Raw genomic sequence first — 18,387 nt, 5'->3', positions numbered from 1 at the left:
GAAAATAAACTGATGAGAATGATAAACAACTGTATTTATCCTCCTACTCCTAGAAATTATTTTTTTAGCCATGGCATTGTTTTCTGTCCCTCTTTCCTCCTCATTTGTCCCTCTTTCAGGACTTTGTCCCTCTTTCTATGTAATTATATGTAATTCTGTACATCGGGGGTGTGATCAGGGGTGTGGCAGGGCGTGGCTTAAGTGTCCCTCTTTCTCATCTCAAAAAGTTGGGAGGTTTTCACCTCGGGAGAGGGAAGCCTCAGGATCCTAATCAGAGCTCTCCCTGTCCTCTTGATCCTCGGGGATCCAGCACTCAAGCTGTGCGCAGGTGCAGTGGTGTGTGCCAGTATTTACAATCTGCTCTCCAGCGCAGGCGCAGTTTCAGCTTTACGATAGAGATGGCACAAACGGTTCCAGGCCAACTTTCGGTGGTTTGCATTTGCCAGCGAAGGTGAACTTTTGCGGAAGTTTGGTTCGTCCCCATAGTGCGCCATTAGGAGCAACTTTGACCCTCTACATCACAGTCAGCAGGCACATTGTAGCCAATCAGGCTACACTCCCTCCTGGAGCCACTCCCCCCTTATAAAAGGCAGGCAGCGCTGGCCATTACACTCACTCGTGTGCCTGCAGTAATTAGTGAAGGGACAGCTGCTGGCAGACTCTCATAGGGAAAGATTAATTAGGCTCTTGTAGGCTTGTTAGCTTGCTCCTGGCTGATTGTTGTTGCTAAAATAGCACCCCACAACAGCTTTTTTGAGAGCTAATGTTCTCCTGATGTGTTTTTTTTGTGTGTGTGTGTGTTGCTCATAGTGTTGGGCGAACATCTAGATGTTCGGGTTCGGGCCGAACAGGCCGAACATGGCCGCGATGTTCGGGTGTTCGACCCGAACTCCGAACATAATGGAAGTCAATGGGGACCCGAACTTTTGTGGTTTGTAAAGCCTCCTTACATGCCACATACCCCAAATTTACAGGGTATGTGCACCTTGGGAGTGGGTACAAGAGGAAAAAAAAATTAGCAAAAAGAGCTTATAGTTTTTGAGAAAATCGATTTTAAAGTTTCAAAGGGAAAACTGTCTTTTAAATGCGGGAAATGTCTGTTTTCTTTGCACAGGTAACATGTTTTTTGTCGGCATGCAGTCATAAATGTAATACATATAAGAGGTTCCAGGAAAAGGGACCGGTAACGCTAACCCAGCAGCAGCACACGTGATGGAACAGGAGGAGGGTGGCGCAGGAGGAGAAGAAGGCCACGCTTTGTGAGACACAACAACCCCGGCCTTGCATGAGGGCAAGAAGCGTGCGGATAGCAGGCTTTGTACCGCCATGCAGTCATAAATGTAATAAAGATAAGTGGTTCAATAAACAGGGACCACGCGGCAACGCTAACCCAGCAGCAGCAGACGTGATGGAACAGGAGGAGGCGCAGGAGGAGAAGGCCACGCTTTGTGAGACACAACAACCCAGGCCTTGCATGAGGGCAAGAAGCGTGCGGATAGCATGCTTTGTACCGCCATGCAGTCATAAATGTAATAAAGATAAGTGGTTCAATAAACAGGGACCACGCGGCAACGCTAACCCAGCAGCAGCACACGTGATGGAACAGGAGGAGGGTGGCGCAGGAGGAGAAGAAGGCCACGCTTTGTGAGACACAACAACCCCGGCCTTGCATGAGGGCAAGAAGCGTGCGGATAGCAGGCTTTGTACCGCCATGCAGTCATAAATGTAATAAAGATAAGTGGTTCAATAAACAGGGACCACGCGGCAACGCTAACCCAGCAGCAGCAGACGTGATGGAACAGGAGGAGGCGCAGGAGGAGAAGGCCACGCTTTGTGAGACACAACAACCCAGGCCTTGCATGAGGGCAAGAAGCGTGCGGATAGCATGCTTTGTACCGCCATGCAGTCATAAATGTAATAAAGATAAGTGGTTCAATAAACAGGGACCACGCGGCAACGCTAACCCAGCAGCAGCAGACGTGATGGAACAGGAGCAGGCGCAGGAGGAGAAGGCCACGCTTTGTGAGACACAACAACCCAGGCCTTGCATGAGGGCAAGAAGCGTGCGGATAGCATGCTTTGTACCGCCATGCAGTCATAAATGTAATAAAGATAAGTGGTTCAATAAACAGGGACCACGCGGCAACGCTAACCCAGCAGCAGCAGACGTGATGGAACAGGAGCAGGCGCAGGAGGAGAAGGCCACGCTTTGTGAGACACAACAACCCAGGCCTTGCATGTGGACAAAAAGCGTGCGGATATAGCAGCAATGCTTTTTGCCGCCATGCAGTCATAAATGTAATACAGATGAGAGGTTCAATAAACAGGGCCCGGAAACGCAACACCATCCCAGATGTTCATTGGTCATGTTACTTGGTTGGGGTCCTGGAGTGTTGCGTAGTCATTTCCAATCCAGGATTGATTCATTTTAATTTGAGTCAGACGGTCTGCATTTTCTGTAGAGAGGCGGATACGCCGATCTGTGACGATGCCTCCGGCAGCACTGAAACAGCGTTCCGACATAACGCTGGCTGCCGGGCAAGCCAGCACCTCTATTGCGTACATTGCCAGTTCGTGCCAGGTGTCTAGCTTCGATACCCAATAGTTGAAGGGTGCAGATGGATGGTTCGACACAGCTACGCCATCTGACATGTAGTCCTTGACCATCTTCTCCAGGCGATCGGTGTTGGAGGTGGATCTGCACGCTTGCTGTTCAGTGGGCTGCGGCTGCATGGGTGTCAGAAAATTTTCCCACTCCAAGGACACTGCCGATACCATTCCCTTTTGGGTACTAGCTGCGGCTTGCGTTGTTTGCTGCCCTCCTGGTCGTCCTGGGTTTGCGGAAGTCAGTCTGTCTGCGTACAACTGGCTAGAGGAGGGGGAGGATGTCAATCTCCTCTCTAAAGTCTCCACAAGGGCCTGCTGGTATTCTTCCATTTTGACCTGTCTGACTCTTTTTTCAAGCAGTTTTGGAACATTGTGTTTGTACCGTGGATCCAGAAGGGTATAAACCCAGTAATTGGTGTTGTCCAGAATGCGCACAATGCGTGGGTCACGTTCAATGCAGTCTAGCATGAATTGAGCCATGTGTGCCAGAGTCCTACCAGAATCCTCATCATCCTCTTGTGAGCGTTGTGATAGTTGTTGTGATGCATCATAGTCGTCACCTTCCTCCTGGTCTGCTTCTGCTGACCATTCGCGTTGAATTGTGGAAGTCCAACGTGCACCGCTCTGGCCCTCGTCAGTGGTGGCATGAAATTCCTGCTCCAACTCCAGCTGTTCCTCCTCCTCTTCTTCGTCATAGCTGCTGGGGCCAGCGTTCCCTGAGGCGGATGGCCTGATGTTGGTACCATCACGCTGATCGTTTTCTCCTTCAGATTCCCCCAGTTGCATCATGACAGCTGTTTCCTTGATTTTTAACATCGACCTCTTCAGTAAACACAGCAGTGGTATGGTAATGCTGACTGAAGAGTTGTCACTGCTCACAAGCAACGTGGATTGCTCAAAATTTTGGAGGACTTGGCAGAGGTCCAACATGTTGGCCCAATCGGATCCACAGAAGCTTGGCAGCTGGCCGGATGCGCCTCGGTACTGCGCCGTCATGTACTGGACCACTGCACTCTTCTGCTCGCAAAAGCGGGCTAGCATGTGCAGCGTAGAATTCCAGCGCGTAGGGACATCACACAGCAAGCGATGGTGGGGGAGATTGAAGCGCTCCTGCATCTTGGCGAGTGCCCCCGAAGCAGTACTGGAATTTCTACAATGTTTGGACACTCGACGCACCTTCAACAGCAGATCGGGCACGCCTGGGTATGTCCTCAGGAACCGCTGAACTACTAGGTTCATCACGTGCGCCAGGCAAGGGATGTGTGTCAGCTTAGCCAACCTTAAAGCGCGAATGAGATTACTCCCATTATCACACACAACCATGCCCGGTTTCAGGTCCAGCGGTGCCAGCCACAAATCCGTCTGTTCCTTTATTCCCCTCCAAATTTCCTCCCCTGTGTGCTGCTTATCCCCAAGGCAGATTAGCTTCAGCAACGCTTGCTGACGCATGCCAACAGCTGTGCTGCACTGCTTCCACGATCCTACTGCTGCTGGGTTAGCGTTTCCGGATGAGGTACAGCTTTGAGATGCGTTGGAGGAGAAGGAGTCAGAGAGGTAGGTGCTGCTGTTGTTATCCAGTGGGAGGGACGGCGGTGCAGCTGTTTGTGGCGTGGGCAACACCCGTGCCGTAGCAGGTGAGGAATCGCTGCCAGGCTCCACAAGGTTCACCCAGTGCGCGGTAAGGGAGATGTATCGACCCTGGCCGAACGCACTCGTCCAGGTGTCAGTGGTGAGGTGAACCTTGCAGGCAACGGCATTCTTCAAGCTTCGGGTTATTTTGCTGACCACGTGCTCATGCAACTCAGGCACTGCAGAGCGTGCAAAGTGGTAGCGGCTGGGAACCACGTAACGTGGGATGGCCACTGACATCATGCCCTTGAAGCTGTTTGTCTCCACCAATCGATATGGCAGCATTTCGCAGGCCAGAAGCTTGGCTATGCTGGCTGTTACTGCCACGGCCCGGGGGTCATTTGCTGGCAATTTCCTCTTGCGCTCAAACATCTCCGACACAGACAACTGAACCGTAGCGCTGCACACGGAAGGGCTGTTGGTTGTTGTGTTTGATGAACACTGGGAGACCTCAAGAGCACTACTCCGGAAAGTGACAGTGTCAGCGTCGTCTGATGTTTGTGAATGTTGTGAACCACGCAATGGCTGGGCTACTGCTGCTGCTGAGGCGGGTCTGGTGAACCCAAGGGAGGCAGTGTTGTTTCTGGTACCCTGTCCTGACGCGTTTGCCCAAAGAGTGGGATGTTTGGATAGCATGTGACGGCTCATGCTGGTGGTGGAGAGGTTGTTAATATTTTTCCCCCTGCTCAGGCGGGTCTTGCACACCTTGCAAATCGCCATGGTAACATCCTCAGTGCAGTCTTCAAAGAAAGCCCAGACTTTGGAGCACCTGCCTCCTTGCTGGCGATTTCTGTTTGCTCCTCTTTTGCCTCTCACTTGAACTTCCACGCTTGTGGTGCCTGAAATTGCGCGCCGCCTACCTTGTGGCACAAGGCGAACTCGTGCAGCAGTGTGTTCTTCAACAGACTCATCTGTGCTGCTGCTACGACGGCGATGTTCTCGTTCACAAACAAAATCTGGGTCTCTGTCCACATTGTCCATACCCTCCTCTTCCATCTCCTCAAACTCGTCATATGTCATTGTGGGCCACCGCCGTGGAGTAGAGCTCCCCACAACAACCTCTGCGCAGCACACTCCAACGTCGTCTTCCAGATCTTGTCGGCCGACCTCCTGCAATTGCAACCCCTCCTGCCCAAATTGCTCTGGGATTTGGGTTTCCGAGTCCTCTTCGGACTCGCCTTGTATTTCAGTGCGCGGTGCATTTCCCACAGTTAACGGTTGTGAATCCAGGCACAACATTTCTGGCTGTTCCTCCATTGACCTTTGAAAGGTGGAAGTTTGTTGGGCTGGGAATAGCTCCTGCGAATACCCCATTGTGTCCTGAGGTAATTCATCGGACTGGTTATCTGGCAGTTGTGTGCGTGGTGTCGCTGCCGGTTGTGTCAGCTTTGTGCCCACTGGCTCCTTGTAACTGGCTGAGGACTCGGACCTCGTGCGTGATGTGCTGGTGCTGCTTAACCCACTGCTGGACGCTTGAGAGGTCATCCAAGTAATTATCTGGTCCTGTTCTTTTGGATTTGTGAGGGTTGTTGTCCTGGACAACATGGGCGGTATTGAGTGGGTTTTCTTGGGTGCTCCCCTGTGGCCTGTACGTGAACCGTCAGGGGAAACACCTCTTCCCTTGCCCCTCCCTCTTTCACCGGATTTCTTCCTCATTTCACTTATCCTTACAGTACACGCTGACTGGCAGCAGTACAGTGGCAGTACAGAAATGCTATACAGTACCACTATTCCCAGCAGCGACACAGAGCACAATGCTATACAGTGACGGGTGAGCGGTGTACCACTATTCCCAGCAGACACAGAACAGTACACAGAATGCTATATAGTGTGGCTGAACGAGCGGTGTACCACTATTCCCAGCAGACACAGAACAGTACACAGAATGCTATATAGTGTGGCTGAACGAGCGGTGTACTACTGTTCCCAGCAGACACAGAACAGTACACAGAATGCTATATAGTGTGGCTGAACGAGCGGTGTACTACTGTTCCCAGCAGACACAGAACAGTACACAGAATGCTATATAGTGTGGCTGAACGAGCGGTGTACCACTATTCCCAGCAGACACAGAACAGTACACAGAATGCTATATAGTGTGGCTGAACGAGCGGTGTACTACTGTTCCCAGCAGACACAGAACAGTACACAGAATGCTATATAGTGTGGCTGAACGAGCGGTGTACTACTGTTCCCAGCAGACACAGAACAGTACACAGAATGCTATATAGTGTGGCTGAACGAGCGGTGTACTACTGTTCCCAGCAGACACAGAACAGTACACAGAATGCTATATAGTGTGGCTGAACGAGCGGTGTACTACTGTTCCCAGCAGACACAGAACAGTACACAGAATGCTATATAGTGTGGCTGAACGAGCGGTGTACCACTATTCCCAGCAGACACAGAACAGTACACAGAATGCTATATAGTGTGGCTGAACGAGCGGTGTATTACTGTTCCCAGCAGACACAGAACAGTACACAGAATGCTATATAGTGTGGCTGAACGAGCGGTGTACTACTGTTCCCAGCAGACACAGAACAGTACACAGAATGCTATATAGTGTGGCTGAACGAGCGGTGTACTACTGTTCCCAGCAGACACAGAACAGTACACAGAATGCTATATAGTGTGGCTGAACGAGCGGTGTACTACTGTTCCCAGCAGAATCAGAGTGGCAGTAAACAATGGTATATAGTCTGGCTGAGCGGTGTACACAGAGTGTCAGTAAACAATGGTATATAGTCTGGCTGAGCGGTGTACACACAATGCTATATAGTCTGCTATATAGTGTCAGTAAACAATGGTATATAGTCTGGCTGAACGAGCGGTGTACTACTGTTCCCAGCAGACACAGAACAGTACACAGAATGCTACATAGTGTGGCTGAACGAGCGGTGTACCACTGTTCCCAGCAGACACAGAACAGTACACAGAATGCTATATAGTGTGGCTGAACGAGCGGTGTACCACTGTTCCCAGCAGACACAGAACAGTACACAGAATGCTATATAGTGTGGCTGAACGAGCGGTGTACTACTGTTCCCAGCAGACACAGAACAGTACACAGAATGCTATATAGTGTGGCTGAACGAGCGGTGTACTACTGTTCCCAGCAGACACAGAACAGTACACAGAATGCTATATAGTGTGGCTGAACGAGCGGTGTACTACTGTTCCCAGCAGACACAGAACAGTACACAGAATGCTATATAGTGTGGCTGAACGAGCGGTGTACTACTGTTCCCAGCAGACACAGAACAGTACACAGAATGCTATATAGTGTGGCTGAACGAGCGGTGTACTACTGTTCCCAGCAGACACAGAACAGTACACAGAATGCTATATAGTGTGGCTGAACGAGCGGTGTACTACTGTTCCCAGCAGACACAGAACAGTACACAGAATGCTATATAGTGTGGCTGAACGAGCGGTGTACTACTGTTCCCAGCAGCGACACACAATGACTGGGGGGGACCCTGGCTAGCGTGGCTGGAGCGCGAACTACCCTGCCTGCCTACCCAAAGCTAAACCCACAGACAAATGGCGGAGATATGACGTGGTTCGGGTATTTATTTACCCGAACCACGTGACAGTTCGGCCAATCAGAGCGCGTTCGGGTCCGAACCACGTGACCCGTTCGGCCAATCACAGCGCTAGCCGAACGTTCGGGGAACGTTCGGCCATGCGCTCTTAGTTCGGCCATATGGCCGAACGGTTTGGCCGAGCACCGTCAGGTGTTCGGCCGAACTCGAACATCACCCGAACAGGGTGATGTTCTGCAGAACCCGAACAGTGGCGAACACTGTTCGCCCAACACTGGTTGCTCACTGACATTATACAGCCCTATCTGTTGCAGCTGGACCTTGGTAATTGCTATTACTGTGCCAGCCATGCCCTGCCTAACTATCTATACTGGGACACCTACCTATGCCTACCTAACTACTGGGGCACCTACTTACCTATACGGGGACACCTACCTATGCCTATTGCCTACCTACCTACCTATACTAGGGCACTTACCTATGCCTACCTACCTATACTGGGACTCCTACCTATGCGTACCTACCTACCTATACTAGGGCACCTACCTATGCCTACCTACCTATGCCTACCTACCTATACTGGGACTCCTACCTATGCCTAGCTAACTACTGGGGCACTTACCTATGCCTACCTACCTGTACTGGGGCACCTATCTATGCCTACCTACCTATACTGGGGCACCTATCTATGCCTACCTACCTATACTGGGACTCCTACCTATCCCTACGTACCTATACTGGGGCACCTATCTATGCCTATCTATCTATGCCTAACTACCTATACTGGGACTCCTACCTATGCCTAGCTAACTACTGGGGCACTTACCTATGCCTACCTACCTATACTGGGGCACCTATCTATGCCTATCTATCTATGCCTACCTACCTATACTGGGACTCCTACCTATACCTAGCTAACTACTGGGGCACTTACCAATGCCTACCTACCTATACTGGGGCACCTATCTATGCCTACCTACATACAACAACATTCATTGTGCAGAAAGCGAAATGGAAGGGGGGGGGGGGCAAAATTTTGCAGGGGGCGGGGCAGTGATTTCTAGTTACACCCCTGAGGGGAACTCCTTGTTGTTGGCCTCTGTTCCCTCCATCCCTGCCCTCATTATCCCGCATTTGTGAGTTAATCTACTTATCTACTGAACAGTCCGTTGAGTGGCGGAGCTAAGGAGCTTTGCGCCCCAGTGCAAGTTTTACAATACATATGTCCAGAGCAGGATCACCCACCAGGCAACCTAGGCAGGTGCCTGGAACCTAGTGGTTGTCGGGGGGTCCACCCGCCACCTTCTCCGACCTCCACTTCCACTTTCCAAAAGGACCACTAGAGGGCCCCAAATTTACTACCTTGCCTAGGGCCCTGTTACCTCTTAATCCAGCTCTGCATATGGCGCAACAAAACCATAATAATTAACTTAATTATTAACAGTAACAAATGAATCAATGCATAATGCATAATTTCTATATCTATCGGTTTATTACTTTCCCCCTTAAAAGTCCCAGAGAAGACCTTACATAAAGTGGACCTGAACTCAGAACTTCCTCTCTGCGCTAAAAGATAAGCAACAGCATAATAACCTTTTAAGAAAAACATGTCTTTGTTAGAGCTGATACAAATCCTGCAATAAATCTGCAGTGTGTCTACTTCCTGCTTTCATTGAAGCAGACATAGGGTTAAAGGACAACTGAAGTGAGAGGTATATGGAGGCTGCTATATTTATTTACTTTTAATCCACACCAGTTGCCTGGCAGCCCTGCTGGTCTATTTGGCTGCAGTAGTGACTAAACAACACCAGAAACAAGCATGCAGCTAATCTTGTCAGATGTGACAATAATGTCAGAAACACCTGATATGCTGCATGCTTGTTCAGGGGCTATGGCTAAAAGTATTACAGACACAGGATCAGCAGGATAGCCAGGCAACTGGTATTGCTTAAAGGAAATAAACATGGCAGCCTCCATATACCTCTCACTACAGTTGTCCTTTAACATCCTCTGTTTACAAATTAGTTGTGTCTGCTGAGGACTGTGGCATTTCTGTGCCGACACAGCTGAGAGATCAAATTATACTTGTGATTACTTACAGATGAGCGGGAATTAGACAGGCTAAACTATCTGTAAACATACAGGGGGGATTTCTCTATGTTTTTTTTTTGTCCTGTGCAAGAGTTCAGGTGACAGGTCTAGTCGGGGCCGGGCCGAGGCAGAGGCAAGAGAGGCTCCCGCCTTAGGGCGCAGTGCAGGAGGGGGGCGCACAACTCACTCAGCTAACATTCCCCTATTGTGTTTGAAGCAGAGAGAAGCAAGAAAAGGGAATACATGGCAGTGACTGCAAGCCAGATAAGTAGAGATTAAAGTGAACCAGTGATGAATCATGTATTTACTATATACATATATGTATTTTACCATATATATCATAGATATACATATCTGATATGTATTTTACCATATATATCAGTGGGAACATTAGAGGAAACACCTACCCTGCTCTCTGTTTCATCCTTCACTGCTCAGCCTGCTTGTTAGCAGCCCTGATAAAATTCCCGACTGAGCACTCACTCTGGCTTTTCTCAGGAATCATTATAGCTGAGTCTGTCTTCTCTGATGTCTCTTCAAGCCTAAGCCTGCCCCCTCCTGGCTCTGCTTTCCTGTTCTGTATACTGGCAGCGTCACAGAGAGCTGTGATGAGATGGGAGGAGCTGCTAATGTAAGGGTATATTGAAAAACTTTTTTTTTTAAATCTATATTTGGTAGTCATAAGAGGTTTTTTAGAAATGGTGATTTCATTTTGCACAAAGCCCACTAAATAATTTGCTTTTCTGATGAACCGTGTTCCGCACGGCGTTTTAGTAAAACAAAAACACAAAAAACGACACACCTGAGCAGCAAAAATACCAGGTATAGTATTTATTTTGTAAAATCTATCAGGGGATATGTTTATTTTGTGCCAAAGCGTTAATCTCTGGTTTCCTGCAAGGCGTTGGGGGGGGGGGGGGGGGGGTTGGGGCGCCTCTTAGTCTGATAGCAATCAGCCTCTGGTGCCTCAGCCTCTGGTGCTGGAGGATCTCGTCCCGACTCTGTTCTATAGGTCTCTTATTCATAAAGATATTTCATATATGTTTGAAAAGACCAAAGCCTCTTACAGTCGCTATATGCCTCTAACATGTCCTTACACGCCCCTAATCACCTTCTTTCAGTCTCTCCCCCCTCCCCTTGCGTTGCCTATGTACACTTTAGTCGCAGTCATTGTCTTTGTTCGCAAACACTAAAGTAAGAACTTGTTGTAACTTTCACATGTCAGCTGGGGATAAGCACAATTTACAGCCCGATACAAAAGCGCAGTGAGTGTTTCAGGACTCGGAACGACAACGAGACGCGCCCGAGAATGAACCCGCCGTTCATTTATTTCATCAGATAAAAGTCATTTCGCCGTGTTATGTTTAAAGTTAAGTTTATGTATTTTCACAGCTTATCTCAGGGCGAGGCTGCCCCAGACAGCTCTGTAAAAGTCTGTGTACAATGGGAGGACGACCGCAGGTCAAACGAAATTTAATGCGCACTGAGAACAATGCAGAAAGCAAATATCAAAACTCGACACCACTGGAGGACAAATATGTATTATATTCTCAGGATACCTTAAAGGGGAACTCTCTGCCTCAGTCCAAACACTTGGGCCTCTTTCACATGAGAGGAGGAAGGCAGAGCCGGATCATCAACCAGGCAACCTAGGCAGGTGCCTGGGGTCTAGTGGGTGTCAGGGGGCTCAGCTACCACTTTCTCTTTCCCGTCTCCTACTTCAGATTGCCAATGGGACCATCAGAATGAGCCAAAGCAACTACTTTGCCTAAGGCCCGATTTTATCTTAACCCCCTACCGAGGGTGGGAGGGTGGCACTGCCAGGACCGCCTAAGGCCGATTGGCGTCAGGTCCTGGAGGAGGGGATCAGCAAGGAATGCGTGCGCACATGCTGATGCCTATGAGAGGTGATTGCAGTGAAAGGATCTCGGGGGGAGGGAGGAAATAAAACAAAAAAATAGACTTTTTCATTTAAAAAAAATAATAAAATTGATTAAAAAAAATCTGACATAGTCGCAGTAATCAGATGCCACCAACAGAAAGCTCTGTTGGTGGGAAGAAAAGGAGGTAAAATTCATTTGGCTCCTAAGTTGTATGGCCAAGCAATAAACCGTTAAAGCTCCAGAGTGCTGAATCGTAAAAAATGGCCTGGTTCGGGGTGTAAGCCTGTGGGCCTCAAGTGGTTAATCCATCATTGGTGGAAGGCAGAGAATCTGCCACCTATCTGCTGCTCCTACGGGTTTGCCAGTGCTCGGCATATATGAGCGCGCTCGGCATATATGAGCGCAGCTGCGACCAATGGGGTTTTTTGTTGCGGTCTAACCATCAAATGCTGGGCTCCAAACGCCGCCATTCAGTTACATGAGATTGCAGTCGGAAAGCATGCTGCCGGCCCACACAGATCTGATCTGATGAAGGAGTTGAACACTACTGTATGCATAGTAAGGATGGTCGTAAATGCCTGATCTTCTGATTTTCCGATTTCCGAGGAGTATTTTATTTGTCGTTTTTTGCAGAGAGAATGTTAGAAATTACAAAAAAAATGGTAAAAACAGAGACTCAGTCCTGTGATTGTCCTAAAATGACCATGGTAACCTGATTTTTTTCGGAAATATTCTGCATCCTCTGATTGGTCCAATGCTTCCGAGTTCCGTGAGTTGCGGTAAATCAAATTTCCGCAGTCAAGAAATACTCATTTCCGATCGGAAATGCGGAGATTTCAATTCCACGTAATACATGTCTGTGGATAAATTAGAGCTTAAGCAGACCCGGATGTGAGGGAACTTCCTATATGAAGGCATTTTATCGTCTGTTTATCGTGTATGTCGTAAAAAAGTTACAGAAGAAATTTCCACCTGTAGTTAGCAGGTTTTTACAGAATGATGACCTCATGCCGGCGATTTAGACAGCCTGAAAAATGCCAGGGAGTAAAAGCAGAACTTAAAATACCCGACTCTGGCCTTTAACAAGAATAATCACTGGACTGGTTATTAAAGAGGAACTGTAGTGAAAATAACATAATAAAATTGCTTATTGTTTACAATATTCACTTATAGATTATAGAGGCTCCCTGCACACTGCAAATCCGTTTTCCGATTCCGATTCCGATTCCGTTTCCGATTCCGTTTCCGATTTTCCTTGAATACATTCAACAGAAAAACGGATCAAAAAACGCAGCATGCAGTTAAGATTAAAAATCGGAATCGGAATCGGATGTAAAAACAGATTAAAAATCTGAATCTGAATCTGATTTGCTTGCAGTGTGCAAGAGGCCTTAGTCAGTGTTTGTCCATTGTAACGTCTTTCCACTACCTGATTTACCAAACTGTCAGGATCAAGGTCATGACATCACACCGTGAATCAGAATCTGCCACTGGTATAGGTAGAACGGGCTGGTCCTCAACTCGTGGAGAATGATAGTCGACTTTAGGAAGCAATCCTCCACCCCACCTTTAATCCACATTGAGGGAGCGGAAGTTGTAAGAGTTTCATGTGCCCGCCTCCTGGGCACTATCCTCTCCAATGACCTGACCTGGGAGGCCAACTCCGCCTCCACCCAGAGAAAAGCCCAGTAGAGACTCTTCTTTCTCCGCCAAATGAAGAAGTTTGGTATGGTTCATGAGCTTCTGATGGGATTCTACTCCGCCACAATTGAATCTGTCCTCTGTTCTTCCATCCTGGTCTTGTATGCTGGCTCCTCTGCCAGGGACAGGCATAAACTACAAAGAGTGATCAAATCAGCTGGGACAATCGTTGGGAAGTCCCCACCCCCCAACCAACTCTACAACTTCAGACTGTGCTCCAGAGCTTCGAGGATCTCCAATGATCCCTCACACCCAGGTCACTGCTTCTTCAGTTGGCTCCCTTTGGGCCGAAGGTTTCAGTCCATCTCCACTAGGACCTCAAGACACAGGAACAGCTTCTTCCCCTCAGCTGTCAACTCACTGAACTCTCTTCACTCACTCCTCCCCCCCCCTTTAGCCCATCCCCTTAGGTCTTGACGAAATAAAAATTATTCTAAATTATTCCGATTCTGTGGGAGGAGTTTCACCACAATATCAGCCATACAGACCCCCCTCCACCTGGTGATCTATTAGGGAAAAGGTAAAGATTTCTTGTCGGAAAGGGGATATCAGCTACTGATTAAGATAAAGTTAAATCCAGGGTTAAAGTTCCTCTTTAACCTCCTGGGCGATACAATTATATCGCCAGGGGGCGGCGCAGCACTTTTACATTTTATTTTTTTTTAATCATGTAGCTAGCCTAGCGCTAGCTACATGATAGCCGCTGTGCAGCGGCATCCGCCCACTCCTTCTAATCGCCTCCGGCGATCAGAGCAAACAGGAAATACAGTTCAGAACGGGATTTCCTGTTTGGCTTCCCCGTCGCCATGGCAACGATCGGGATGACGTCAACGACGTTGTGACGTCAGAGGGAGTCCCGATCCACCACTCAGCGCTGCCTGGCACTGATTGGCCAGGCAGCGCACGTGGTCTGGGGGGGGGGGGTGGGTGCGGCGCGGGATCGGGATTATCGCCCAGAGGGTTAAAGGACACCTGCAGTGAGAGGGATATGAAGGTTGCCATATTTATTTCCTTTTTAAAGTGTACTCAAGGCAGACCATGCAAAACACAGATACTTACCTAAGAAGAGGCAAGCCTCTGGATTCTGCAGAATCTTCCCACGTCCTCCTGCCTGGAGACCAACATTGCCATGTGTGGGCCCTTGGTACTTGCACAACAACAGCGTGTTGGATATGTTCCTCTCCATGCATGGGCGGGGCCATACTGCACCTGCGCAAGTATGGCAAATCTGCACAGTAAACGGGGATATCATTTTTATCAAACTGATGTAAAATCAGATCTTTTTATTATATTGTGTCTGATCACCTTAAAGGGACTCCGAGCTCACAATAAAAAAGAAAGTTGAACTCACCTGGGGCTTTCTTCAGCCCAGTGCTGGTCGGGAGGTCCCACGACGGCGTCCTGGCTCCTCTCCAACACCCAGATCCGGAATGGCTGACAGGCCGCAGCCCGGGCGACACTCTCCCGAGTGTCGGGCTGCTCCTTCCGCGTATGACGCGGATGACGTCACACGCCGGCCGCCTCGCGTCATCACGGCGGCCGGCGTGAAAGTACTGCGCATGCGCGCTTTAATCGGAGCCAGGACGCCGACGTGGGACCTCCCGACCAGCACTGGGCTGGAGAAAGCCCCAGGTGAGTTCAACTTTCTTTTTTATTGTAAGCTCGGAGTCCCTTTAAGTTCGATCAAACAGGAGCCTCAACTAGCTTGATGCACCCGTCCTCCCTTGAAGCCTTTTCCTTCAAACCACTGAATTAAGAATTTACCACCATATCTAGATTAGGATCATTCAACAGGCATCCCAGGCAGGTGCCTGGGACTTAAAGGGGCACTACAGTGGAAAACTGTAAAATTTGAAATATGTGCAAACCTATACAAATAAGAAGTACATTTTTCCCAGAGTAAAAAGAGCAATAATTTACTTTTCTCCTATAATGCTGTCACTTACAGTAGGCAATAGAAATCTGACAGAAGTGACAGGTTTTGGACTATTCCATCTCTTCATAGGGGATTCTCAGCAAGGCTTTTATTCTTTATAAAGATATTCCCAAAAAAAATATTTAAACAAGAAGCTGGCCAGCCTTCTTGCTCGCTACAGTTTTTTTTGGCAGTTGGACAGAGTAACTGCCATTCACTAAGTGCTTTTGAAAATAAATATATCCCTGAGAATCCCCTATAAAGAGATGGACTAGTCCAAAACCTGCCACTTCTGTCAGATTTCTACAACTTACTGTAAGTGACCGCAACATAGGAGAAAAGTCATTTATGGCTCATTTTACTCTGGAAAAATGTACTTCTTATTTGTATATGTTTGCACATATTTTAAATTTTACAGTGTTTCGCTGTAGTGCTTCTTTAATGGGTTTCAGGGGGCCCGACTCCCACTTTTTCTGTCCCGTCTCTGCCTCAAATCGCCGAAAGGACTACCACGCCCAAACTATTACCTTTCCTAGGGCCCCATTTCATTGTACTCCATCAGTGACCACATATAATCATTGAGAACAGAGATGCCTGTAATCTACGCATATGCGTAATTACGCATCGTAGTTGACGCCTACGCATCGTAGTTTCAATTCGTAGGTCCAAAATTACGCTTACGAATGTATGCGTAACGTAGTACCACTGTACTTAGTTACAGCCGTTACGCATAGACCACATGTGTATTGCGAAGTCCACTACGCATGTGTTAATGCGTCTATTTTTACGTGTACGGATGTTCATGCGTATACAATTACACATTGGACAGGGGAATGTACGTGTAAGAGATTTCTAACCATGCGTACTTGACGGATTAATGCAGAATTTTTTCCGCATGACGGCGTATTCGTTCACATACAACTATGTTATGGATTACGCGTAATTTCGTAGATTAATGTGTAAATACGGTGCACATTAGTAGATGAGCAAATTGAAACATAACGTAATTTAACTACGTGTAATTACGGGAAATTATGCGTAATTCTAGCGTAGAATGCTCCTTTCTATCATCCCACATAGAGCCATCTTATCAGTGGTGTATATGAATGGGAGGTGGTGGGAACCAGACACGAAGCACCCTCATGTATTTTACCATATATATCAGTGGGAACATTAGAGAAAACGCTTACCCTGCTCTCTGTTTCATTCTTCACTGCTCAGCCTGCTTGTTATCAGCCCTGATAAAATCCCCGACTGAGCATTCAGTCTGGCTTTGCTCAGGAATATTTATAGCTCAGTCTGTGTTCTCTCATGTCTTTTCAACCCCAAGCCTACCCCCTGCTGGCACTGCTCAGGAATCATTATAGCTGAGTCATTATAGCAAAGCCAGACTGAATGCTCAGTCTGAGATTTTATCTGGGCTGACAACCAGCAGGCTGAGCAGTGAAGGATGAAACAGAGAGCAGGGTAGGTGTTTTTTCTAATGTTCCCACTGATCTATAGGGTAAAATACATGAGGGTGCTTCGTCTCTGGTTCACTTTAAGCATGTGTCTGGGTTGCCTATGCTTAAAAACAGCCCTGGTTACAGTTATGAATAAACTTAGGTCTAACCCAGCAGAGGGCTGATAACTCACATAATTGACAGAGGACCAAAATAGCAGCTGTTATCCTCAGGTTATTAGTAAGACCCGCCCCCTGCTTTTCAGATGCTTTTAAATGATTTTGACGAATATGGTGTTTTTGATGATGGTATAACAGTGCTTAAATTCTGTTTTTAAAGTTATCAGGTCTCCCTGATGTAAGACACTAATATACTTTTTGTGACTACTAGTGATGATGATTCTAACCTGCTAATTATGGTTACGTGAAGCTTCTCGTAATTTTTCGCAATTACTGCCACATGTAATTACGATTTGGACATTCAATTGATTTCGGGTTTCATTTGTAATTTTGCGCATTTATCGCGTAATTTTGTGCCTAATTTAGCGGTTACCAGCAACGTCCCCATGCACGCTATTGTCACCAAAATTGCTAAGTACGTTAAAGTGGTCTAACACCCAGCATTTCAACTTTGCTTTAAAAGATTGCTTACAGTTTATAAACGATTATGCCAGATTTTTTTTTTAGCAGAAATTCACTGAATGGATTAAACATGACATTTTAGTGCTGCATTTAGCTAGAAATCCTCCTCCGTGCTTGCTTGTTTAGTTACAAATGTATCTATCTACAATGTAACAAACAAACACTGCTTTGAGAGAACAAAGAGGGCTTCCCCGGCAGGCTTTTCAAGGGCTTTTCAAAGGTCTATTTGTATTCCAAATAAAGATACATTTGTAACTAAAAGATAAGAACGGATGCGGATTCCTAGTTGAATCCAACACTAAAATGTCATGTTTAACCCATTCAGTGAATTTCTGCTTAAAAAAAAAATCTGGCATAATAGTTTGTAAGCTGTAAGCAATCTTTTAAAGCAAAGTTGTAATGCTGGGTGTTAAACCGCTTTAAGGAGAAAAGTGGGAATGAGGCAAAAAAAGAATTGTTTGAAAATACTTTGTAGTTTTTGAGAAAGCCGATTTCAAAATGCAAGGGAGAAATGTTTTTTCAATTATTTTTCCTTTGCTTTTTAAAAAAATGATTTTCTTAAAAAACAAGGTCTTTTTTGAAAAAAATAAATAAATATTTTTTTACTTGTTCCCACTCTTCTCCTTAACAGACGCTGTTAAAGTCGGCACAAAAGTGAAAATGACTCAAAATTACACTTCCTGATTATGTTTAATTACAAAATGAATTACAATATTTTTTTTTTAGGTTCAACATAATTCCCTTTCAAAGTGGAAAATATACATTTTAACAACACAACATAAAAAAGACGGTAGAGTAAAAATAAGGTAGAGTAAAACACTTTATACAGACTTCCGACACTCTATATATAGCATTACAAGGACATACCTGAAAAATTGGTTAACAGCCATTCAAAATCTAAAAATAAAACGCTATAAACTTTGGGTGCTA

At 47.0% G+C, this 18,387-nt stretch overlaps 1 protein-coding gene across 1 annotated transcript in view; it reads right to left on the bottom strand.

Moving 5' to 3' along the window:
- Window positions 1–18,387, bottom strand: part of EHF (ETS homologous factor) — a 161,308-nt gene that overhangs the window by 84,901 nt on the left and 58,020 nt on the right. The gene's annotated exons all lie outside the window — the stretch shown is intronic.

This window comes from Hyperolius riggenbachi, chromosome 11 (assembly GCF_040937935.1).
Source record: "Hyperolius riggenbachi isolate aHypRig1 chromosome 11, aHypRig1.pri, whole genome shotgun sequence".
Lineage (NCBI taxonomy): Eukaryota > Metazoa > Chordata > Amphibia > Anura > Hyperoliidae > Hyperolius > Hyperolius riggenbachi.
The sequence above is the reverse complement of the archived record's forward strand: the minus strand, read 5'-3'. Positions and strand labels throughout refer to the sequence as shown.